Here is a 26,359-nt window from a genome sequence, read left to right on the forward strand (position 1 = left end):
CAGGAAGTTTCACCTAGAATAGACTCATATTTCAAATATTTATATACTCTTATTTAAAATAAGAGATTTTTTACACCAGCAGTTTATTACAGCAAAACTTTTAATAAAAGAACCAATGATCAAGGTAACTCCTAAGAATGCCTCAGTTCTGAGAATGCATTCGCAATTTACTGGCTAATTATGGGGGAGAAAAAAGTCTCACTTCAGAGAACAGTCAGATGAATCAATCAGGTAAGTCAGTATAAAATGCTTTATGAAACAGAATAGACAGCAGTGTTCTTAACATTTGCTATAAAGCAAATCATATCTTAACAAATGAGATGAAAAATTGAAAAATACAAAAGAAAATGCACCTGTATAAGTGAATTAAAATTTAATATCTGCATGGCTTAAGAAAACTGTGCAAGAATATTGTATATTAAAGAACACAACCTGATTAAACTAATCAACAAATCGTAAGTGAAAGAGAGAATCAAGAATTCAAGTAAATAAAGAAAAACAGAAAGATTACAGGAGCTGCTCTTAAGTCCTAAGGGCTCTAAGTCATGATAAAAATCCATCTTGACATACAGCATTGGTTCTGTGAGATGAAGTTATTCAAAGTGCAAACCAGAGCAGTAGTAGTTCATGGTATTTAAATATGGTATATACTTTTAACACTTCCTAATAGTTGAAACATCACATTCTTCCTTCTTTATGTTTTTCAGTCTGAGAATGAACAATACCTTTTATCAAAGAAAGTCTGTTTCTCCATTTTGAGAATTACAGTCATTTTTCAAAACGTTTAGAGCTGATAACAGGTCAAACCTACCTCCAGCTCCGTTGCCAATACAACTCCACAGTGTTACATGATGTAGCAGATAACTATTTTTCCCCATCAGCAGTGATGTTTAAATGAATTTTAATAGTGTACTACATAATTAAATCTTCCTAGGTCCTCACAAAACACTAGGAAATACATTCTTCCATACCAAAAACTTGGAAAATGTTTTATCTTGCATAACTGTCAACATGCCTTTAGTTGCATTCAGATTAAGCTGCAGACACCAGATTTTTATTTTATTTTTCCCTACCTATAGGTAAACTTAGTAGCAAAACACCAACACTTATCTCTGATTGCAAAATCAGTATGGACATTATCAAGTATGGCTATCCTGAACCTAAAACACTGTTTCATTATAGTTTTATCTTGCATTTAAGTTTCTCTTTGCACACTTTTCCTCTTTTATTCTGTCTTCTAGTTTCTTCAAGATGAAACTCTATGAATGTTGCCCAAGGGAAGGTTCAGCAAAGACATTTCTGCAAGATGCGCAGAAATGGACAACTTGTGAAAGGGAAATTCTGTTAGATACATTAACTTCACAGTGACAGCAAATGCTGGCACAGAATGCCCAGAGAGGTTGGACAAACTGCTTCTGGAAAGACTCAGAATTCACCTGGACAGACATCAGGTGGTTCAGGGGAGAACCTGAACCTCCAACCTCCTGCTTGTGGTCCACAGCTGGATTCCAAGCTAAGCTGTTTATGATTCAACCTCTGGCAGCTAAGTCAAAGGAATTTTTTTAGTTCATAAATTTATCAGATGTTCATAATCTAACCAGAGCCCAGGCTAAAGCTTACCAATTTAGTTTCTTTTATGGTGAGCAGTCCTGAAAACTGACAGTATCTTTTATATAATCCTTCAAAAATAAGCACATGCAAGGAATAGGCACATGCTGAAATCAGGCCATAGGGCTAGTTTCTTTAAATTTCTTCATATAAGCTTTCACAATATTCTTATTGATAGCATCACTGATATTGATAGTGACAACAAGCTACTCTTCAGCATAAATTAAAAATGCCTCGTAGGTAGCGTTAATATTTTAATTCTTGTTTGCTCTCCATGAGATAGGTACAGTCTATAATAATGACCCCTTTCAGATATGAGGTTCTCAGTGCATAACAGCTGCATACTCACATTCTAATACTTTTGAACAAATGTTGAGGTTGCTTGTACAACAAAGCATTTTGGCAGGCAGAAAAAAAATAAAAAACGTATCAGCTGTAGTAGAATTCCTCCAAAATTGAACGAAGCTGTAGAAGTATGGTGACCAGAGAGAGGAGAATAAAAACAGGTCCTCATGCACACAGTGGGGAAAAAAAAGGGTGAGCACTTGCTCTCCAGAAATCCAGAAGCTGTACTTCACACACACTTCATACTGCAGCTGCACACCAGATAGCAACTGGGAGAAGTGCGGAAGTTGGAAGTGTCATCTCTTTAGATCAATCTCAGACTTCCTACAAGCACTTCTCCTGCAGTCTTACTCTATTTTGGTTCACTTGAGTTGACAGAGAACAAAAAACCAGAAGCCACCCTGCTCAAAACTTCCTAAAATACAGCAAAGATTGAGTCATAATTGGCAAGATGAAACTTGTTAACATTATCAGTTAATTCAAAAGACATGCAATGATTTTAACGAGATGTTGTTGTAGTTTAAAATACTAATCACTTCTCACACTGAAAAGGATAGCCCATATATGCCCAGAAAAGGAGTATAAGTCAAACAAAAAGAAATAGAGAATTTGAATTCAGAATTTTGGGGTAATTCCCTGACCTGTCTACTTCTAAAGAGCATTCTGAGCAGCTGTCATAATTAAATCTCATGAAAACAAGAAAATATTTAAAAGCATTCACTTTGCTCCTATATACAATGAATCAAACCATCTGTTCTCTACTTGTCCTTAGCTGATATTCTGCTAAATTATTCCTACTAGTAGATGCCTCCCCAAGGTATGCAGCTACTCCCAGAGAGACAGATAGAAGCGGGAAACTAGCACTTGTATTTACAATAACCAAGATTCCACTTCTGGTGTTGTTATACTTTTCCTTTCAAGGATGAAACAAAATTTAGGAGAATAGTTATGGAAACATGTAGGATGATACTGTTATCTAAAACCTGGAAAGATCCAACATCGCTAAGAAAACTGCACTTCTGAAGAACATTAACTCACAGAAATCCACTCTTTTAGACCATAAGTTTTAGTCCTCTTCTGGACAGATTAATGTCATTAATTGATTATAATGCACTAGCCCTGCCAACATTTAGTAACACTGATGAAATGACCCAATATTAACTTTACCTGTTTCAGATTTGTATGTGTACATAAGTTAGTATTAAAGAATTCAAGCTCAGCACTCTACACCTTTTTTGTACCTTTCTCAGCAATATATGCTATGATATATGGGCTATGATGATATATATTATTAAAACAAGGACATAGTTATAATGCCACAATAGTTCCAAAGCACAAAGCATTTTAATCCACATTCTCTAATCTCCTAAAGTAGAAAGAGGAATAAAGTTTTATCACTGCTTTCTGCTCATGTTGAGAATGAAATTTCAGTTGACAGAGCACAAAACTGAGGTATGATTACTATCAGCAATCAGTGATTCCAAAGGAGTTATCTTGGGCTGTTCCTTTTACAAATTTAAAACTATATCCTCAATCCATTTACTCTGAATTGTGGTTCAGGAATATTTATCAGATTCATTTTTCTGTTAAAAGATTTTTCTCCAAGCCTGGATCCCTCAGAACTACAAACTTCAAAAGAGAAAAATTATAGAAGCATTCTTTCAAATTTGAGGAATTACTGAGGAATTTTTTGGACTTTAGTGACGAGGAGAACCATAATGTGATGACTAAGTTACTCCGTGCAAACGCTTCTACTTTAAGTCCTCTAGCCATCTACCTGAGCCTTTTTTTTAATAATTATTACTCTATTCCTACAGTAGCATCCACATGAATAACCTTCTTCATCATTCCTGATGTGGTTTAACCAAGCACAGTGGAAGAGGGGAGAAAAACAGGAACAGGTTAAGCATTACAGAAAGCATTTATATGGATTAAGCATTCAAACATAGAATGAAATTATCGTAACCAACTCATGCAAACACCTTTGAAAGCTTTGGTAATATCTTCGCTCATTTCTCATTTTGAAGTGAAATGTTTTCCTCTTATGAGATAATTATGAAAGTATAATTTTAATCCTAATGATGCTGAGTCTAATCTTAGAGGGATTATTCTGAGCATCTCCAGACCTGAGCACATTCAAATTGTTAGGTCATTAAAGCAACCATTAATTTCATTCTGTATTTGGGTCAGATTTTTTAAAACTTCCAACCCCCCACTCCTACCACCACCAACCTCTGTCATTTTTAGTTTTAGAGCATCCTGCATCTAATGGGAGTCCTTTTCTCATCTCAGCAATTTCATTTTGAATTCATCTAAGCACACATCTAACAATTTATCCTGAGGGGGAAAACACATGACTTCTTTATGAAGGAAAATGTTACAAACACACAGATCTGTTTATTTTACAGATATTTAGCTTATGGACAAGGGCCAGGATCAAATGTTCTACATCAGTGTAGCAGATTCCCTGATCACAGCTCTATTCCAGGTGATTGCATAGAGCCATGAATTTATTGTATCCAGTGCTACTCCAATTGTCGCTATGCTAAAGACTTCAGTACATACCTAACAAATAAAACAGAATTAAGTTTAGCTTAACAGTACCCAAAATAATTTTGATGGAGTCTGTGTAGCACTCTCCAATGGTTTTCATGTTACAGACAACTCCATATTTCCTATATTACGCATAATAGTAAAAACAGTTAGTTACAGTGGATATCACTAAGACCAAAGGGTAAAGTCATGTTTAGTCCTTGGGGTGTATAAAAAATAAATAAATAAAAATAGCACGTTCTAGGCTAACGCCAGTGCAAGACACTTGGTTGGTGTAAGAGAAGAAAACATGAAGCTGCTATTCTGCCTTTTTACTAACACTTGTAGCCTAAATGTTAGTACCTGGAAAAAGATAACATATCACATCTCAGCATATATATCTACATAAAGTGATGCACTGCCTTCTGTGGAGTTCTGTGTGAGTGTGCTTAGATTATCTTAGAGTTACAGATGCTTCACAGCAGCATAACATTTGGGATGAGTAGCCGTATTGAGAAGCAGAAGGCATCATTACAGATCACTGTGCTAAATTCAGATCTTTGTTCTGTAGCTATGCTCCAAACTTGAATAATTTTTAAAATGTTTCCCTTCCTTTTAAGCCATAAAGGCAATGTCTTTATAACTGCTCCTGTGAATCTTCCATTGAAACCGATTCGCTGAAGGCACCTCTCCCCTACCTCTAAACATTGTGTATGCATTAAGAAAATATCCTTCAATTAAAAAACCTGAGTCAAAATGTAAGCGAGCAAAGTACCTTTAAATCATCAGCCATTTTTCCCACCCATTTGTTTTCTGGAAATGATGTTGGCAGCAACATGAAAAATAAAAAAATTAGGTATTTCTGATGATTAAAAAACTATCAATTTTACTTGTGCTAGGTTATATTTATATTGCTGATCTATTTTCCTTTGAAAATCCCCTTTAACTGAGTAAAAAACAAAGCCTGGGTAGTCTAGCATTAAGGAGAAATACATCTCTGCCCTTCCTGGCATGTTACTTCACAGATATAGAAATTTACAAACAAGATCAGGCTCTTAAAGTTACACTGTAGTCGTCAAACTTGATTTCAGTTTCTATAGAAATTACAATATTAATATCTATTAAGGAAGATAACAAGCAGTTTTCTAAATGAAAAGAGCATTTTTTCTGTCTGGGGATAAAAAGTTGTTGCATGCTACACATTAGCACTTGTTGAAGCATCTGTCAATTCTAGTATACAGCTTTAGAAGGTAAGCTAAGGGAACACCACATCTGGTGACCAAACCATTCATTGGATACAATTCCCATCAATCATCTGAATCAATTGCCACTTCTGAATTTCAGTCTGAACACTACACAGATGCTAGGTTGGCAGTAATGCATCAATGGGACAGGCTGCTCCAATGGATCACAGAGTTTTTGAGTTCTGAAAACTGTTAAGGCCTTGTTAAGCAAAGCTACAGCTGCCCCAACCTGACACTGGCAATAGCCTAGTTCTAAGCAGGCACCCAGACCAGACAACCTATCTAGGTTTCTTCTGACAAATGTTTCCATAACCACAAATACTCATTTATTGTCAACTTAATACAGAAATCTTATGGTTAACATAATTCAAATATTCCAACCAAATATCGTAGCTTTTAATTTCTGTCCAAGATAACACATGCAAGACTTCACTCCCCTCCTCCCCATCATTAGTTATAAATGCAATCCATTTAGATAAGCTTTTACTATCTTAACTGTCACCTTTCTCCTAACAATAACTTACAATAATAGTGAACAATGTATTGTATTTTTTGCCCCCATGGTGCAAGTCTCAGTAGTTTTAAGTATGCAGCGCATAATATGCGCCTCTTAAGGTAAATCAGTCAAGTGTCTTTTATTTTGCTAAGAATAAAACTGCCAAGCACTGAGGAAGCTGACCCTCAAATAACCCTCTGAGTGGCAAAGAACTTGAAAGCAGCTCACCAACAAATCATCTTCAAAAATTCTTTTGTCTCTTCTAAAGGGAATTCATGAATGCCCTTCAAACCTCCAATCTGATCTCTCCAACCACTACAATTAGTGAGGTAGGATGTAGAAAGTACCTTAAAACCAGAAATGGATTTTCAAGCATACATGGACACGTGCAGTTCTTGAATGAGGTGAAATCCTGATTCCCAGGCACTACAGAGAAGTACCAGGAAATCTCAAATTTTGTATTTTCTTTAAAACATTCTTGAATGTCTGTAATTAACCCTTACTTTGCCTATCACTTGTGTACCTATTTCTTCTAGATTAGGTTCTATACAAACAAATTTATTTAACAGAAAACCTCTCCTGAAGAGAGATTTTTAACTATTAAGAACTTCACAGTAATTGTGTGGGTAAGCTGTCAGTGTTGCATAGAGGAATTCCAGAATTGTCATGGTGAAACATGGTTTAGATTTACTCCTGTAAAATGACAACTCATGTACCACCTCCACCTGCTCAAATGGACTGCAAACTTATTGAGGCAACAGTGACAAATACCCACTTCAGCTTCTAATTAAATGACAACTGGGTGCAAACAGATGAAGAAAGGGCTCATGATTTCTATGTTCTTTATTCAGTAGTATTACAGAATGGTAACTATTCCATTTTACCCATCTCTTCTCACCATTCACAGTTTAAAGATGGTCTCTTCAGCAGATAAACTATTTTTCATAGATCAGGTTAAGTGAGAGCTGTCAACAGCTCCCATGAGAAATGAAGTCCTCAATCCAGTTTAGCATGTGAAATCAGCTTTAATATATGGCATAGATAACATTCTTCAGTCTTTTGAAAGTTCTCTTGCGTTTTTAATCAGAAACACTCCAGAGCAGCTATCTTCCATCACTGCTTTAAGCATATATGACATATGAGCAGAGCCCAAAATAAACACAAAGTTATTTAAGAAAAGACTATGCATGCAAAGTAAACTGTACATTCAGAAAAATAGGAAGGGAATAAGAAGTGGTAAAGTTCCCACAGTGAAGAAAAACCATCATTCCCTACATACCTTCCAGTGGACTTTGTAAATCTCTCACACCTCACATAAAGAAAATTTTGCATACAGAATAATAGGAAAAGCTTTCACAGAACCACACAGAATGGCCTGTGTTGGAAGGGACCTCAAGGATCACAAAGCTCCAATCCCCCCACCACAGGCAGGGTCACCAACCTCCACAATTAATACTAGATCAGGTTGTCCAGGGCCCCATCCACCTTGAACACCTCCAGGGACAGGGCATCCGTAGACTCTCTGGGCATCCTGTTCCAGCACCTCACTACTCCCATAATAAAGAGCTTTCAACATCCAACCTAATTCTTCCCTCCTTCAACTTAAAACCATTTCCCTTTCTCCTGCTGTTATCTACCCTTTCAAAGAGTTGACTGCCCTTCTGTTTATAGGCTCCCTTCAGGTACTGGAAGGCTGCAATGAGGTCACCCCACAGCCTTCTCTTCTCCAGGCTGAACAAGCCCAGCTCCCTCAGCCTGTCTTCCTAAGGGAGAAGTTCCAGCCCTCTGGTCATCTCTGCGACCCTCCTTTGGACCCCCTCCAGCAGTTCTCTGTTTTTCTTGTATTGAGGGACCCAGACCTGAACACAGTACTCCAGATCAGGTCTCTCAAGGGCAGAGTAGAGAGGGACAGCCAACTCCCTGTCCCTGCTGGCCAATAACATTATTCAAATGTCTTTCCTGAAAACTGACATGCAGCCACTGGACTTTGTCCTGAAACAGCTTCATTCCTAGAACAAAAGCATCCCTACTTTAGGTTGTCATTTCCTTTATCCTTTCAAAAACTGAAGAAAATATCAGGAGGTTAAGACTCTTGGAAGCCATTCTAAAATCGCAGTTCAAGTGTGGCCTCATCCAACTTGAGCAAAAAAAAAATAAGAATAAAAAAAAATACCACCCAACCAGGGTCTGCTCAGATGCTTCTACATCTAAAATATATCACCAGCAAAAGAAATTCTGCATTTTTCCCCACACAACCTGTTTAATGTTTACAATGTTATTTTTATTCTTAGACTGAGGATTAATATGGGAGTTTTAATGTAGTTTTGGACATGCACTGGCAAGAACAAGAGGTTAGCCTGCCAATAGATTCTTCATCTGCTTGCAAGCATAGTATTGTTAATCTGGTTGTGTTATTAGTAGCTTTCAAATGACTATTTGCTCTCAAGCTACAATTCTTTTTACCCAGTCCTTTGGGTTTAGGTGGGTTTTTTTTGTTTTTATTTATTTATTTTTTAATAATAATAATAAATTGCACTTCAGCATACATAAAGAGCAACCACAAGTTAGACACTGCAAGTCTGTGCATTTCACTGCAAAAGTATTTCTTATCAATTTAATGATGATATACTGGAAGAGACAAGCAACTGCTTCTCATGAAGAATTGGAACTAATTAGCGCTTTTAAAAATAAGCATTCCATTTTACATAAGGCTTTTCATCTCATAAGGAGGATTAATATAGCTCTCCTTTTGTGCAGTTGCACTCAAATCTACTGCGGTCACAATTCCATCTTGAAAAGCTGTTGTAGCAATATATTCATCAAAACTCCTCTAATTTAACTTCGGAAGTAAAAGCGTTAGCAAAATGATAACTCATGCCATAGAGATTAAAGCTTTCATTACTATTGATCTCCAGAGTTAAGACTTCCAGTCCAGTATGTTTTCTTGTCCAATTTATTGAGTTGGATATCATCAGTTAAATAAGCACCAGGCATTGTGGATGCCAACCATATTCAGTTTCACAGGTTCTACATTCATTTCCATTACTGCGTAGTTCTTTGCAAGACTACAACCATGGCTTCCTCCTTTATGCCTCATCCCTAGGTAGACACACCCGCAAATCCAAGTGAGTGACCTTTTGATTGATCTCCTGTTCAAAGCATGATATCCCTCGTCTAAACAGAATATTTTTCAAAACATAAAGCACACACATCCAACCCACCTCTTTAAATTTCTGTTAGTCTTTTTCATGCTTTAATAGGAAATATTACAAAAATAAAAGTTTTATTACTTATATCAATTACCTATTTACATGCAGCCCAAGACAATTCTACTTCACTCAGTGCAGCCCAGGCAAGCCAGCAAATTGGACACCCCGATATTAAACTGAAACAGGGGAGGTTTAGATTGGATATTAGAAGGAAGTTTTTCGCACAGAGGGTGGTGACACACTGGAACATGTTGCCCAAGGAGGTTGTGGATGCCCCATCCCTGGAGGCATTCAAGGCCAGGCTGGATGTGGTTGGCAACCCTGCACATAGCAGGAGGGTTGAAACTGCATGATCACTGTGGTCCTTTTCAACCCAGGCATTCTATGATTCTATGATATTAAGCATTAGTTTCACTTCCCATTTCCTCCCTCCTTCTCAGCTCCATAGGTCATCACATATTGACCTTGCATTCAATACACGCACAAGCCACATGCAATACACTTGTGTCACTTTTTAGACAGAAACAGACAATGCGGCTATACCCTGAATCTGCAGTCTGCACAGCAGCTAGCTGAGAACATGCTATAAGTAGCACAAAGGTAGTATGGCTTTCAAAACGTTGCAGGTAGTACATTGTGAGATCTGGGCTTTCTTTTAAATCAAATGTGAGGAACAATGTATTCTTATATCTGTTCCAGCTAACTAGGACCATGAGCTCAGGGATTTACATGTTAATCTCAGCAAGAAATACAAGGACTCTAGAATTCTACTTCAGCTCTCATATAGATTAAGAGACATATGAAGTTTATTTTCTAAGACTTCACAAAGGTCCACTTATAGAGATCTCCCTGAACTTATTTGGAGGGCCTGGCAGCATTGTGCATGCCACAATCATTGCCTCAAATCTGTTATTGCTCTCAGTAGGTTTCTCACACAGAGGTATCCATTTGCAGCCGGCAGGCCACACCTGCTTGCCTGTCTTCAGCTCTAATCTAAAGATGAATTTGATGCAGTAATCCTTCCTTTCAAAAGCTGTCTCATAAGCTCATACATTTTCCTATAGATGAAAGAAACCTCTATTAATCTTCTGGCAGCTTTAGCACATCAAAGAACACAACCTGCTTGTGTACCTGGCTCCCTGGCCAGCAGCTTTCAGTGCATGGCTTTAAGATTCAGGATTCAGGATTTGCAACCCTAAAGTTAGTGGACTACCACACATAGCACAGAAATTATTTCATTCATAACACATCCAGGACTAAAATCAGCATGTTTTCCAAGAGACAGAATAATTAAAAAGCAAGCATGAAAAAGTTCTCCTCAACATCTGTTTCCCATGCTTAGAAGAAAAGAAAAAGCTTTAGAGCCCTGAGTAATTTCAACTGGCAAAGGAGAACTGTCTCAGCAAACTTCAGTACCCTCAGGTTTCAGGAAAGTCAACAGAACGGTAAGTCTAATTCTCTGTTCACACTCCTCCCTCCTTTTGACTCCCTGAAGAAGAGCAGAGAGGAACCTTGATGTCAATTCAGCAAGAACCATCAGGAACAATAAACATGCAAAAACAATTTAAAAATATCTTTTTGTACTTAACAGTGACAGAAAGCATCTCTTAATCCAAACACTGGGTTTGCTACTCAAGATACTGCACAGTAAGTCATAGCAAGGACAAGAGTGTTTGACAGAATTAGTGAAATCGGAGCTCAGAACTTGCACAGTAACAGAACATAAGACCAGTTGAAACACACGATAGCTACTTGCAAGCTTCTCTTAAATTTTTTTCTTAAAAATATAAGTAGTTATTAAATATAAAATATAGATTATTTCTGTTTGAGCTAACATAAATGGTAGTTTCACTTCTGATTTAAAACACCAGAGTGCTTTCATACGCAATAAGCATCCATTTATCCATCCAGGAGTGTTAGCTTTCCAGACAGAATTCTTAGATCAAATGCAAAAGCATTCAAAAGTCAGTGGATTTCCTCTACTGATTTTGCCACAACACCAGCTGCACCAAGTCAAGACATAAACATACCAACCTTACTCCAGCTAGCACAAAATCTTTAAAATTTAAAGAACTAAAAAGATAAAAAGACTACTTCCACCCAATTCCCTGTTGAGCAAAAGTTAATATACTGGAGCCAGCAGAAGTATACCTATCAACACTAGTTGGTTACTCCAGATTTATCTGCATTTATATTAAGACTAATGTGGTCTTTAAATGTTTACGACTGGCTGCTTGCAATGAGGGCCTGTTTTCTCCCATAGCTACACCACATTTCTTAGGCTGCCATCTGGCCCCATAAAAGCAGTCTTACAGAAATACAGAGGTATGAAGTAGTATTTCATGGCTCAGGCCCACAGCAAGAATTAAAGTTAAAACTGCTTATTCAACTCCTGAAGCTATTTTTAAAACTACTCATCCCAAAACATTGCTCATCATTTATATGATACCCAACAGGCGTTATGCTAAAATGAGATTTCACTCTGTAATGGGTAATTGTAGCTTGTGAAAAATGCTTTCCAGTTACCAGAAAGCTTTTGCTATTGCATCCTGAATACCTGACTTGGTAACTGACATTGGGAACATTTGTTTGACATGAATATGGAGATAAGTGAAGATCTGTGCTCAAAACAAGACAGACACTGATGAAAGGTCAAATTTGACAGGCTGGAGAAAGCCTTAAGGCTCCTCTTCAAATCAAATTTGAGTTTTCTACAAAGGTCAGTGTCATTGTGACCCATTTCAGTTTTCTTCATTAACAGGTTTCAGGAATGCTTTGAAACATTATGGCTGTAAACATTTGGGGAATCCTTAAGTCTGACATGAAAATATCATGCATCACCTGTACAACAGAGACTCCACAGCAGCATATCAGCTCTGAGGATTAAAGAGTCTTTTCTATATCATACATCTTTGTGTGAATACAGATAAACTGTGCATCTTCCTCAATGTTCCCAAAAGAACTACTATAAATACATTCAGTCTGTTCACAGCAGTCGAAGGTAATCTGGTACTTTTCAGCTTTATATGGAAAAAAAAACAAACTTCATACCCCTAGAATACATCAGTCAATGGTCATTACAGCACTCAGCCCTGAAGCAAGAGAAATCAAAACAATACCTTCACCTTTGAATGTTCCTTTTCCCTCCACCCAAACCTCAGCTCCCACCCACTCTGAAGGCTTCTTCAAACACCCTGCAAACAAAATCCTGTCTGTTCTAATCTGGTATGACCAGCAGCTTCATTTCAGATCCATAATTATGAAATACCTTACTTATTACCCTCAATTGATAAGAATAGGAAGATTAATAGGTATGAAAGACTTTTTTTTAAGTTCTACTCAAATCTGCATCGGCTTAGGAAGAACTACATCAGTTCCATCAGCTCAGCTGGAAACCTGGGCCAGAGAAACAAAAGCTGAAGACAGACCAGTAGCTTACAGCAACAACTTGACAAGACTAATACATCCTGATCACTCAATTTCTTGTAATAAAACCCCAAATCACATTATAAACTAAACTGTCTTAGAAAATAAGCATTAGCTTTCAAACAGATATCCCAAAACTTCATGGTCCTACCCAGTCCACTCCGGTCAAAAGCACAAAAAGAATGTTTCCACCTGAGCCCCTCAAGCAGTCACAGCTCACATCACAGGTGAAAGAGGCGTACAGCTCTTCAGTTGATGGTCAGTGACCATGATGGAGGGGAAGAGGAGGTGAAGGAGAACCACTTCTGGCTTTTGAGCTTGCTAAACCTGGTTGTCCTAATACAGTAACCTGACTGGAGAATGTGACCCTCAACAGCTCTCATGAGGTAACAGACAGCAGAGCATCCACTTCTCCAGCCAGGAGACAGACGAGCTCCTGACAAGCCCCAAGACTGTTTACTCCACAAAAACAAGCATATCAAGTACCTCTGAAGCAGTTGTAAAACATAACTCCATAGTTACTGATAACAGATAATTTTAGGCTCTTGGGCTTGTTCTCATTGAAGTCTTCATTTTTATTCCAATCAATCCACACTGCCTGAAATACACTCTAAAGTCATAGGTTCTATTGAAACAGAGAAGTGAAAAGATAGAATAGGCATCCATGACAGAACTAAACCCTTCCCCATAAAGCAATTAGACAAAAATTATGTCTAAAGTTTTCCCCCTTTCACAAATCCTATACAGTTCTATGGCAAAAGTTTTAAAACATCAAGAAGTTTGAAAACCACACAAAGATGTTTACTAAAACAAAAATTTAATAGTGTGTCGTGTCTTTCTCCTATCTTTTTATATTACCTTCCAAAACAGTATAGTTCCCCTGAAAACTGACAAATAATAGTTCTCCAGCATTCATTTTAACACATATCATAACTAGATAACAAAACACTAGAAGTCATTACCACCATGTTCCTTAACATACCAAATTTTATTCATTTATTCTCAAGAAAAAGATTCTCGGAGTAAACTTTCATAATCAGCACTTGAGCACTTCACAACTCCAAAGAAATATGTTGCACAGAAGTTGACAAGTGTTTACATTATTGGTGAAATTGCAAAATGCAGTTTAATGCAATGCAGCTTTAGTATGAAGTGACCCTTGCAAACACAATGGCATCTAAACAGTAATCTTTCTCCTCCTCTCACTGTGAAAACATTTGTTCTATCTTCTGCTTAGACATTTTCAATCATCTGGGGACAACACTCCTTTGCATCACTACCTGACTAATTTTAACACACTTGTTGCAAAACAGTTCCCCCACCATCCTGTTACATCAACAGCATATGTCAGACACAGGAAAGCTATTACAGCAAGAAAGTTAATTATTCCTCACTTCAGACACCTGTGAGCCATACCAGCTATCCTGCAGATATAGAAAAGACATAAGAAAGAGATGGGCATTCATAGACCACACATGCAACCAAGGATTTGTTTGGCAGAGCTAGAAGTTCTACTTGCAACTTTAACATTCATAATTGATACCATGCGCATTAGCGCTTCCATTATATTTCCACAGATACCATTAAGCCTCTGCCAAGCTTCCACTAAGGATCAATTTAAAGAGATTTCCCTGCACAGAACAGTAATTGTTTCGTTCAAGCTCACAGTTATCTCACAATGAAGCACCTTCTCCATACAAGAACAGAGGCCACCCCCCAGCAAGTTGCTATTATCTTTCATAACCCTTAAATCATTATTTCTGCTGATTGTTCCAAGATGCAGCCATGAGCTTCAGTAAGTCAGAGGAGGACACAGAGGAAACAGGACAAGCACAGCATCTACACTAGAGAAGGGATTACTATGCCTACTACTTCAGAGGAAATCTGAGCTTCAATGGAGAATAAAGTTAAACATGTTGAATTGGAAGAACTAAAGAGAGAGTAAGCAAATGCTTCATTTCTTGGTCACAAGGGAGACAACTGGCTAGTTTAGCACAACTTACTGCTCACTAAACATCAGCTTAAAAACCAAGAAAGCCTTCCTTCTGCCTATCCTCCCCCTGCTGAAGAACCTTTGTAGCATGCAAAGAAGCTGTGAGCATACCACTTAGCCAGCTTTATTTAAATATAAACCATTCTCATTGGAAGTATTGGTGACATTCAAGGTCATCTCAAAAAAACTCCAGCAAATTAAGAGCACAGGCTGATATACATAAGAAGAGGATAATGCCCAATACCTCCACAATTTAAAATCATTAAAGGAGAGTATTTTATGCATATAGAAAAAGCATATGAGAATACTTTATGCATATAGAAAAAGCATATGAGAAATATGAAACAAGTATATGAAACAAAAGAGCCTGTTCACATATGACTACACTATTACACCTCCAGGTATTGTTAAAAGCAAACATATTTCTTAGACCAAAGTACCCGCTTAGTCACAAATTCACTCACGTTAACATAAACTCAGCTGTCTGAACAAGGGCAATACCTCTAGCAACACAGGTACATATCTGATATGCAGCAGGGTGGCTATTTTTACTAAAAGCAACTACTTAACCTACAAAACAAATATTCTCTTCATAGGAGATCCCTGTTTCCCTACAGAAAAATCAGCATTACAAAGGGAACTTCTCTAAAGTTGAAGATGATTAAATGTGTCCACAAATGCCGTTTTAAGCCACCACACTAGTCTACTTCCTCTTCACTTTCCCCAGAGAAATCTCTCATCAGGATCCAGTAGATGATACCTCCTTTACCACCAAGCTACAACTTCTTTTCCTCACAGAGTCGCACACTTAACTACTTATCTCCCTAACCAAACTTTATGCAATAAAGTACTGCCTCTCAGTTTATCTGAGAGTCAGATATTGTTTTATCACTGACATACTGTTGGCTCATTCCCCTCAGTACTATATGTCTCCAAGAAGTAGGGACAACTACAACATACCTCTCCTCTTTTCAGAATGAGGAACCACAATTCACTTGTAATCCATTTGTTGATATAACAGTAACACCAGAAGGCTTAACCATAAATAAGACAGCAAATTAACAACATTCAAGATAGCAAGGTACACATGGTTACTCACCACATAAAGAATATGGTTAAAGACACTTATGCATGAAACCCCCCCTTCACTGAACCGTAAGGCTTAAAGCAAACCCCATTTGCTTTCTAATCTCAACAGAGGTAAAGAATCCAGATGTGGTTGAGACCACTTCCAGGCACAGACATAATCATTAGTTTATATCTAAGAGACTACACAAGCACAATCAAGATACGATATAATCATAGTAAAGCTAACAAAACTCAACTGACTTTTAGTTACTTACCAAAGATCTGTATCAGCAAAACATCACACAGTACCAAAGCATACAGGACTTCCACATTAGGCATAACTTCAAGATCCGCACCAACTCAAGAGGAGAGCCCACCACACAGCTAACTACCTTGGAGAAGAACTCAGGGGCCTCTGGGCCTGCTCACTATTTATGAGGTAAGCTGGTTGAGTCATACTGGTAGTTTCAGCACGTGTTCTAATGGACCTCAGCTGTTGAACCAGGTGTTGAATCATCAGACTGCCATCAGTTCTTTCAGCACCCAGCTTGAAACAGATTTGTAGTTCTTATCTGTCTTCAAGAGACTTGTATTTTTATCAGTACTGTACTCATTGACTGCCTGAGCAAGGCCTCACGTGAAGCAGACTGTCTGATGGAGAAGGTGGGGAGGAGGGGGCAAAGTCACACAGTGTCATTTACCAGAACATTATGACACATACGCTAGCAACATAAACATGACCATATCTTCAAGAGCCTTAGAAAATTAAAAAGATGGGGGACTTCTCCTAGAGGTTTTCTCAGGAAGAAATACACAGTCCCTACCAAGGAACTTTTGCCTACTTCTCTATTTTCTCCAGGTGCAGGAGAGATCAGTAAGCACGTGCTTACCACACTCTTCTTCACTGCACACGTAAGAAGCAGATGGAAGATGTCTCCTTCAAAAAAGGGACAGCAAACTTTACCTTTGTTACTGCAGGAGAGTCAATGAACACAATGCAATGCTCAGCAAGCCATCAAAACAGGAGTAAAGCCTTCCTCTCCTTGCTCCTAAGCTCGTTATCTCACCTACCCACCTGGAGAGGGCCTCATGTCCCCAGGCACACCTGGGAACATCTCTGTGGGGCAGCAAGGACTTCATGCATTCTAATGAAACTGCCAACTTCTGATAGGTTTACAATGGAGAAGGCTAATGGCATTGCTTATTTTAAAAATGCTTGTATTAAGTAACTATCTATGATTAAGTTACATCTTATTTCTTTGTTTGTTTGTCTGTTTTGGGGTGGGTTTTTTTGGGTGGTGGGAGGAGGTACTTGTGGGTTTTTTGGCTTTTTTTTTTTTTTTTTTTTTTTTTTTTTTTTTCCTGTTCTTAGATGATATAAGGAAACTGTAGTTTGATGTAACCTGGAAAGTATTTAATAAAACAGTATTTCACATTCTTTTTTCAGGAAAAAAAAAAAGTCCTAATTATCTATCCTTGATCTAATAAAAGCAGGAGAGTTAATCTGTGAGGCTCCCATGTGCCAGAAATTTCAGACTAGTCTTTTTTTTGCTGATTTAAACTTTTTGTAATTCCTGAAAATTGAATGATTGGCATGTAATTTATTAAACTTGAGGTTCTAGAAAAGAATTGATGGAATAAGTCAATAAGTCTTAACGACCAAAGTATGATGTTATAGTACTGGGTCAAGTTAACCCAAACCAAGAATAACTTTTAAGTTAGATGACCCGAGACAGATTTAACTGTAGCTGAATTATGGTTTTGTACTCTCTTCCTTCAGAGCAAGGCTCTTATAAAGATATCTTGCTAATTTGTGCATTTTTCCTATTTAAAAAAAAAAAAAAAAAAAAAAAAAGACAACAGTAGAAAACAGGCTATGTCTAAAGAAGGACACAGCATTGTATATGTTTTCTAGTTCTCCTTGATTTAAACATACATGGTCCTAATAACCATGGTCTGTCCAGCTAGCAGCCTTGACTTGCTCACTCACACCCAAGGAGAAGTAAGGCATCTTGCCCCATGAGATTGGTTTGGACACAAATGCCTCCTGGTTTGTCACCAGCCATGGTAGACCTCACAGCAAAGTGTAACAGGAGGGAAGCCTTCACCTCTTGCCCCTAGTTACACATACGGCTCCATCCATATCCCAGCAGTGCAAGTCAGATCTTTGTGTTACTCCCCCCACTCTCAGCAGTAAGAACCAAACACAGCCCACAGAGCATTCTAAAACCCAAATCTGTCCCTTGTAGCTGACAAAACTGGATCACCCTACAGACAGGGAAGGAACACATTTGATATCAAAGTGCTGGAATTCTTTCTATTAGATAACATCCATTTGGGGGTTGTTGGGAAATGATGCTTCTTACTTCCTTGCAGGAAGCCTCGTTACCATATGTGCACTGACGTTATCTTATTGCCAGCAGCTGAGAAAGTGTGGGTGCCAGTCTGTGAATACCAAATAATAAAGGAATCCCCTGGAGTGGTCTGATTCAATTTCCTCTGTAATACAAGACAAACATGAAAATTCACTGTCTTGATTAGCTTTAGTGCAGGGAAACATCTTTCACAGCTGATTGTAAATCTTTTGAGCAGTCTCACTTAGCTTTTAACCTTCCTCTCTTTTTCATCCACGTGCAGACTATTCCAGCCTAGACATTCATTTATTTGAATAGCCAAGGACATCTGTACGTTGACTCCAGCCATAATGAGAAGCCTCTGAAGTGCACAAATAAGACTAAGAACACTGTAAACATCCTCCATAATTTGCTAAACGAACATATACTGCAGACCCTATTCTTAGAAATAAGAAAACTACAATGAGTAACATCCCAACCAGAAATAAAAAGCATTACTTTCCTTGATACTGCTAGTGTTCAAACTGAGGAATGACTTAAATAGTCTAAGAATAGATTAAAAACTGGAAGCTGCATGCTGTGTTTTAAATAACTTTTCTAAGGACATACATTTCACCACAGTAACATAAAAACTAATAATGTGCTATGAGCAATGTCACTGGAGGTCATAGAAACAGGACAAATGTTAAGATCCAATGAGACACTTACAGCATGCACACAGACATGATTCTTGCAGTCACTGTGTCTGGTTTATCAGTGCCAACTCCTCTGTGCTTTTATTGCTTCTTATGTGATTTTTCTGCTACAGTTAACATAGGAATTATTCAGATGTCAAGAACTGTTATGAAAAAGAGAAATCATTTATCAACATATTTTTCCAGAATTTTATTAATGTAAATGATCATGAAAATTATTAGTTTGCCTTGAAAAGGCATATGGGAGATTAAAACACACAGAGCACCATATCTCACTCCAGTTCCTATCAGTGTTCCCCCTCACAAGCAGAGAAATTTAAAATCAAATTGTGACGTACTTCGCTAGGCAAAAGATAAGGAATCGAAATCTCACAAGAGATAGTTCTGCCTCAGATACTCTCTGGCCTCAATCACGCTCTAGAAATATCTGTTAGCTATAAAGTTTACAGACTCTTCATGGAATAGCAGAGTACCATCATCTCAAAGGTGCAAAATGCCCTCAAAAATTCAGACATACTTTTTCCCACCATCTCCCCCTGATACAAGTGGGAGGCAACAAAATCAGCAGGAAGATTTTGTTCACGTGTATCTCATTTCCACAAGATATTAGAATCATGAAAATTCACGCCTATGTTCAAATACAATTTAAAGACAAAAAGATTTGTGTCCTCTCACTTCAATTCTTCACATTCAGATCTAATCTAAACCAGCTATCCAGATTTCTTCTGACAAAACACAGGGCGAAGTGGGTATGTTTAAGCAGCTACTCAAGTCACATATACTCCACTCTCTCAGGTAGGGACATACAGCCTGAGGGGATAATTTCTGAGATGTTCTCGCATCAAAAACAACAGCCCAAATGGTTCCTTTAAGTTAGATTTCTCACTCTTAAAAAACTAATCTACAAAAAACATACCCAAACTTAGATTTTATATTAGATTTCCCCAAAGGAAACAACTATTATCACCAATACTTACAATTTTGTCATCAGAGAGAGGTATATTTGGACACTTTTGTCAGCTGGCTGGCATTCAAATGCTGTGCTGACAATCCATTACAGCCGCTCAGTTTCCATCACTCCTCCAGAACAAAATCTGACAGGAAATCATTGCATGATGTATTTACAGACCACTTTAATTACATTAAAAATAATGAATATCTTACAACAAAAGAGCACGTATATTAGTCTTTAATGTTTAGTATACATGAATGCATCCAGTTGTTCGTTGTCCAGAATTTCCAGCTAGAGATGGGACAGATGTTCTAATCCTGATTTCAGCTGAGACTGGCAGCAAGAAGTCAAATAGTGTTCAGTCTTCTTCAAAACAAGGACCCTTTGGGGCAATTCTTTCAATTTGTAACAAAGGTCACAAGTTAATTTCTCATGTTTTACCTTCTTCCAGCTCTATTATCAGATTAACAATATACAACACTAGCAGCATTGGCACAGCCTGAAGATACATCTCTAGACCATTGCACATGTGTATCAATGCCAGACACGCATCTGGTCAACCTGCATCAGAAAATAAGTCTACAGGGAAGGCTGTGACCTCTTGTTGAATTAAACAGCACAAAAGTTGTTTTATCTGTGAGAAAAAGGCATGCCATATTGAGTTCACATTTATTCATTTGAGAGTATGCACTCAGTAATATGTCCTTTATGTCATATCAGCAAATGTTTTATTGTCACTAGAAAAAAAAGAGAAGAGAAGAGAAGAGAAGAGAAGAGAAGAGAAGAGAAGAGAAGAGAAGAGAAGAGAAGAGAAGAGAAGAGAAGAGAAGAGAAGAGAAGAGAAGAGAAGAGAAGAGAAGAGAAGAGAAGAGAAGAGAAGAGAAGAGAAGAGAAGAGAAGAGAAGAGAAGAGAAAAGAAAAAGAAAAAGAAAAAGAAAAAGAAAAAGAAAAAGAAAAAGAAAAAGAAAAAGAAAAAGAAAAAGAAAAAGAAAAAGAAAAAGAAAAAGAAAAAGAAAAAGAAAAAGAAAAAGAAAAAGCTTATCCAGAAACTTCCACAAAGACCAAGATTACAGTATTTCCAGAAGGTACAAGCTTCATGAATCTCCGTGTGGAAGCGTATCTAGAACTAATTGATGGTAATACTTGAGGTGATGTCCTGTATTCTAAACAGATAATACACTGAGTAACATAAGAACAGCCTCCATAAGTTTTGTATTCATAGCACATCAAATGAATACATCTGAAATATTCTTTTTAACTTATCTAATCTTTAACAGGAAGTCATTGGTAAACTCCCTTTTCAATTTGCTTCCCATAATACCTAACATATAACAGATTACAAGTTAACATTACTTTTATACAGCACATACTGAAATATATTAGCACTCTTTTCAGCTGAAGTACAAGATTGCTTTGTAAAAAGTTGCCAATTCCTATCTGTTTTCATCTTCTCAACACCGTAAGTTGAGAGCTCCAGTATTTTCCTTGGCAAATGTTCTGGAGATTTCCTAAGAGTTTTGTAACATTGACAAAAATCCCCAAAGCAGCAATAGCAGCACTGCAGAAGTTGCTGCTGCTGCTGCTGCTGCTTCTATAAAGTCCTTTATATTGAATTAAATCTAATGGTGACTCTGCAGTGTCTCAATAAACATCAACCTGTATTTGAAATAACATTTGTCTTGTATTTTACATACATTACCTTAATCCAATTTGTCCTTACACCTTACACAGGACAGCAGTTAGACAGTGACATAATCCATGAATTTCTGATCCAGGTTAAATCATATAAATACAAAATCAGCACATTGAAATGCAATTAAATTCATTTCTGCTACATTTCTGTTTGATGAAGAGCTGATACATTTATTCGTCTGACCAACTCCGAGCAGATCAAATTAAATTAAAATGTAGCTTCAATTTTACCATGAAGCAAGAGCACTCCACATTGATTAGTATGTAAATACAGTTACCACAATGATACTACTTCTGTTGACATTGTATTTTATCTTAAGAGGCTTGAGACGCAAGTACCCTCTGGTGGCTGGACAAATAACATCCCAAGAAATATGTAAGAAGTAGTTTGCCCATCATCTTCCCCTTCCTTTGGGATAATGAAGTAACAGAGAAGAACGGGGCTTAGTCTACTTTTGGGAAGAGAAAGAAATGAGATATTTCAGCATTCACTGAAATTAATGAGAACCTCTCAAAAGTGGTTGAGTGCTACATATTGGCTAAGTGGAAATTCAGTTACTGGTTTATCTTTAATCCCCTTTCAGATAATCCTAAAGATTGAGCCCTTGCAGAGGTCAGTATAGTTGAGGATTTGGGACAAGACAGAAATGGGATAAATGCTCAGATAAGTTCTAGAACTGCATAGCACTACATTCAATGTTTTGCTGGGATTAGCTCTGCTAGAAGTTTCTGAAATAAAATCTTAGAAGTTATCCCTTATTTCTGAAAGGCCAACCTATAGAAATGAAAAAATTATGCTGGGCCTCTGCAGTGTTGACAGGTATTTTAATAGCCTACACATTGCATTAAAGAACATTTATCAAATTAATTGCTTAGGAAAAGGCAGGGTTTGACATTACTCACTGGTTGCGAGTTCGGAACTCACTATGTCATATTAAACAGTACATCTAACTTCAATTTAGAACAAGTGCCACCAGATATTTATGGAATTAAGAAAAATGTTTTAGCATCAAAGAAGTATTTAAATCTTTAATGGGATGGATTACCAGCTCCATCTTTGAAGAGGCACATGGACACACAAAAAATTGTTGCTAAAATGACATTGAAGAATTATTCTCTTTGTGCGTTGCAGCATAGAAAATGAATTAACCTGCTCATAGTGCAAATAATTTTGCTTTCTAGTACAGGCCTCATTTAAGAAGCACAGTATGTTCTAGAGTTAATTATTCACAGAAAGTCTGCAGAGTATGATTTAGCTTAACAATAGAAAAAAATATTGGTGAGTTAGCTTGTCTTCTGAAGAGCTTTCTGACTTTTAAACAAAATTGGCACTCAAAACTGATCTAAAATATAGGAAAAAAACAAAAAACAAAAAACAAAAAAAACAAAAACAAACAAACAAACAAAAAAAAACAACTTGAGCTTCAATGTGAAAACTTATATATTATATCCGGAAATACACTCTTAGGAAAATTAAATGTTCTTGTAGCTCCTTACATTTCTAGACCACAGAGTATGAATTACTTCAACAGACTGACTAAAACTCTTAGTAAGCATTTTCATATTATTTGTAGATGACTCAGTATGGCCTGTTACACGCGGAACTTATTCTAACACAAGTTCAAGAAACACACTTTCACTAGCATTGTACACTCTTCCCCACAATTTGTCTACTGACCATGAACTAAGGAAAATCACATGACTGTGCATAGGATAGAAATCCTATGCCCATCAATCCTTGAGCTGACACAAGGGTGTGTTCAGTTAATCCAGAAGCATTAGAGAGATTGACAATCAAGCCCATTTTTTTTCATTACTGCTAACCAGTGCTGTTGAACTCATCTGCAGGCATGACTTAGCAAACCTTACTCTTAAACCCTTACAACATCAGATCTGACCTCCTGCTTCAGCCAGCATAGTTGAGGGTCAGTGAACTACCTGGGCATGCACCAAGAGTACTGGTGTAAGCTTGTATTTATTTTCTTTCCTTTTATATCAGTTGTAATGAAATAAAAACAGAATAGCTACAAGCTCCATCTTCAGCACAACGGGCACTTTATCTGTGAGGCACTGATAGACTATTACAAGATACAGGCAATTAACTTGCCTGCATCAGTGGTATAGGCCTTGGTATTCAAACATCACTGTGAAGATGGGGCCAGAAGAGCTAGCTGAGCAGTGGGCTGATATAGCTATGGCTTCCTCATGAGAGGGAGCAGAGAGGCAGGCACTGATGTCTAAGCTCTGCTGTCTAGCAAAAGAACGCAAGGGAATGGCATGAAGCTTTTACAGGGAAGGGTCAGGTTGGATACCAGGCACTGAGCTGCCAGAGTTCAAGAAGCATCTGGGACAATGTTCTCAGATACATGGTCTGATTTTTGTGTGGTCCTAAGCTGACGCAGGAGTTGAACTTGATGATCCTTGCATGACCTTTCCAACTTGGGACAGTCTATGATTTTATATCACAAATCCAAATCCATACGTATCTGTTGGAGCACGTGGCATTACCTGCATACTGGACTTGGGAGTTGACAAAACACACTGCAAAAAGTATGACATAGAGAATGAAAACTAAGTAGGGAAACTTAGTTCAAACCAAGTTCAAACTAACAGTTTGATCTTCATGCAGCATTTGGCCTTCAGCATATTTGTGAATTTCCCTCTGGGTACTTAATAAATCTTTTCCATCTTATTTCATAACTTCTTGACAAGAATAGCATACTTCCTGTAAAAAGTCTGAATAACTTTTTTCTCTGCACAGGCAGGCTTTAATTATTCAGTAGGTATCTGCTTTAAACACTGATATATTCGGTGCAGTTTTACACAGTAGCAAGCAGGGTATGTATGTAGTTTTAGTATAACCACCTTCTTCAAAAAACTTGCTCCAATGCGTGAACCTGTTCCACCTGGATCCAGCTGATTAGAGTTTGGGAGGTACTGGTTGCTTCTGAGAGGTCAGCAGGTTCCTGGATGGAAATGAAAGTGTTCAGGGATTTGGCAGGAAGAACTATTTCTATCTTTGGAGCAAAATGAGTTTTCAGTGTAGAGATATGAGAAGTAAATGTATCATTCATATCTGAACAGGTGTTTAAAATCTTATCCTTCTAGCAGTATAGTAAAGTAGCTATGCTATTATGTCAGGCTATGCTCCCACAGCAGAATCACTTCACCAGGAGGCAATTCTGAAACACTGCTATCTCTATTTTAAAATAATCTAACATGGAATCAGAGCAGGAGCTATGGACACTGTCACCAACAATTTGTGGTGTCCAGATGGGTGATGCAAATATAAACTATATGGCAGTGATAAGACAACATGGAACTTCGTCTGAATTCCTTGGAAAACCTATAAAGGTACTAAAAGTCTGATTTTAGGTGTTTTAAGGAAATACATGTTTGAGTCATTGTCTACATCATTTATAATTAATTCAATTGAGGATCCTCCATATACATAAACTGTATTCTGAATACCAGCACATTCTGAGTATTTTTGTTGGACATTTCAAGGTTGCATTTCTCATAAAACTTACATCTGATTCTGACAAGACAAAGCCAAGTAAATCTGACCAAAGTCATAGTGCAATGGCCTTCTATATATATGTAAAATATGTATCTTGAATAGATGGTGAAAGTGCTTTCTCAAGTAATCAACATAATTACATGACATATTACCAATTCAGTGGCTGCTTTAGCCACTGCTCGGTAATTTTTAATATTAGCTTCTTTGTGTTTCAGCTAGCAATGGGCTTCCTGAACTAACAATAGCAGTGAGGATATTAATTTAGCAATGAAGATGCATGCTGTAGTTTGACCCAAATATATCCTATTGTTGGAGGAATACTAAGTGAAATATTATGGCTTCTGTTACTCAGCAATTAAACTCACTGGAAACATTCTGATGAATGCTTGTCAGAAAACATCAATTCGTAGAACACAAGCTGTTTTATCAAAATTACCTCTGGTTTGACAAGTTCTGGCTGAGTCCTAACAAAGCGATGAAGGACATGGAAGCCAGTAGAACCAAGAGTTCTTGATGATCCAGGTGTGCTCATCCCCGGGAGTTTCCCCGCAGTTGAAGCTCCACGCCGTCAATGTGGATCTTTGGATGAATAAGCCCAGAACTCCAGCTCTGTAGTGAAGCTGGGAATCTCAAATCCCTGCCTCCAGGTAAAACCACAAACCCTGGGATTTTAGACAGCAGCTCAGTGAATTCAGCCAACAAAAATCTGTCAAGGATTTGGGATGCACAGAATACATTTCAAGGTATAACTAGAGTATTTAATTATCAAAATACATTGATGTTTAAAAAAAAAAAAAACTGCATGGAAAATTTCCAGCTTGGCACTTAAACTAATACAGTTTTAAAATATTAGTCTGGAACTTGAGATCTGGCAGTACCTACCTCTAACTCAGACTTTTTCATCAGCTTAAGTGAGCTGGCTGGTACCAGTTTCTCACAGCAGGCAACCAGAAGTCATGGCAGCTCCGGAAAATATCTACTGAGAAATGCAGAAAGTCCAGGAGATGCAATAAATCAACTTCAGAATATTTTGTTAATACGGTAGAGTATTAATGGAAACCATCTTTGCACACTGCAATAACTAAGCAGCCTTAGAGCTAGTTCTTGTACTTTTCAGCTTTCCTATGTTTAGAAGTAATTTATCCAGCTCAAGAGTATTAAAATTGTGTGAAGAAAAATCAGGATTGGAAGAGAAACATGACAAACATAGCAATCAAAACAGGTT

At 37.5% G+C, this 26,359-nt stretch overlaps 1 long non-coding RNA gene across 1 annotated transcript; it reads right to left on the bottom strand.

Annotated features, from left to right (window-relative positions):
• Positions 1 to 24,041: 24,041 nt before the first annotated feature.
• LOC140252068 (uncharacterized) lies at positions 24,042 to 26,111 on the bottom strand. Its single transcript, XR_011903526.1, has 3 exons — positions 26,017 to 26,111; positions 25,571 to 25,796; positions 24,042 to 24,580 (listed from the first exon to the last, which is right to left on the bottom strand). It is a non-coding gene; the product is annotated as an uncharacterized lncRNA (long non-coding RNA).
• Between the last annotated feature and the right edge of the window lie 248 nt (positions 26,112 to 26,359).

This window comes from Excalfactoria chinensis, chromosome 4, assembly GCF_039878825.1.
Source record: "Excalfactoria chinensis isolate bCotChi1 chromosome 4, bCotChi1.hap2, whole genome shotgun sequence".
NCBI classification, from domain to species: Eukaryota; Metazoa; Chordata; class Aves; order Galliformes; family Phasianidae; genus Excalfactoria; species Excalfactoria chinensis.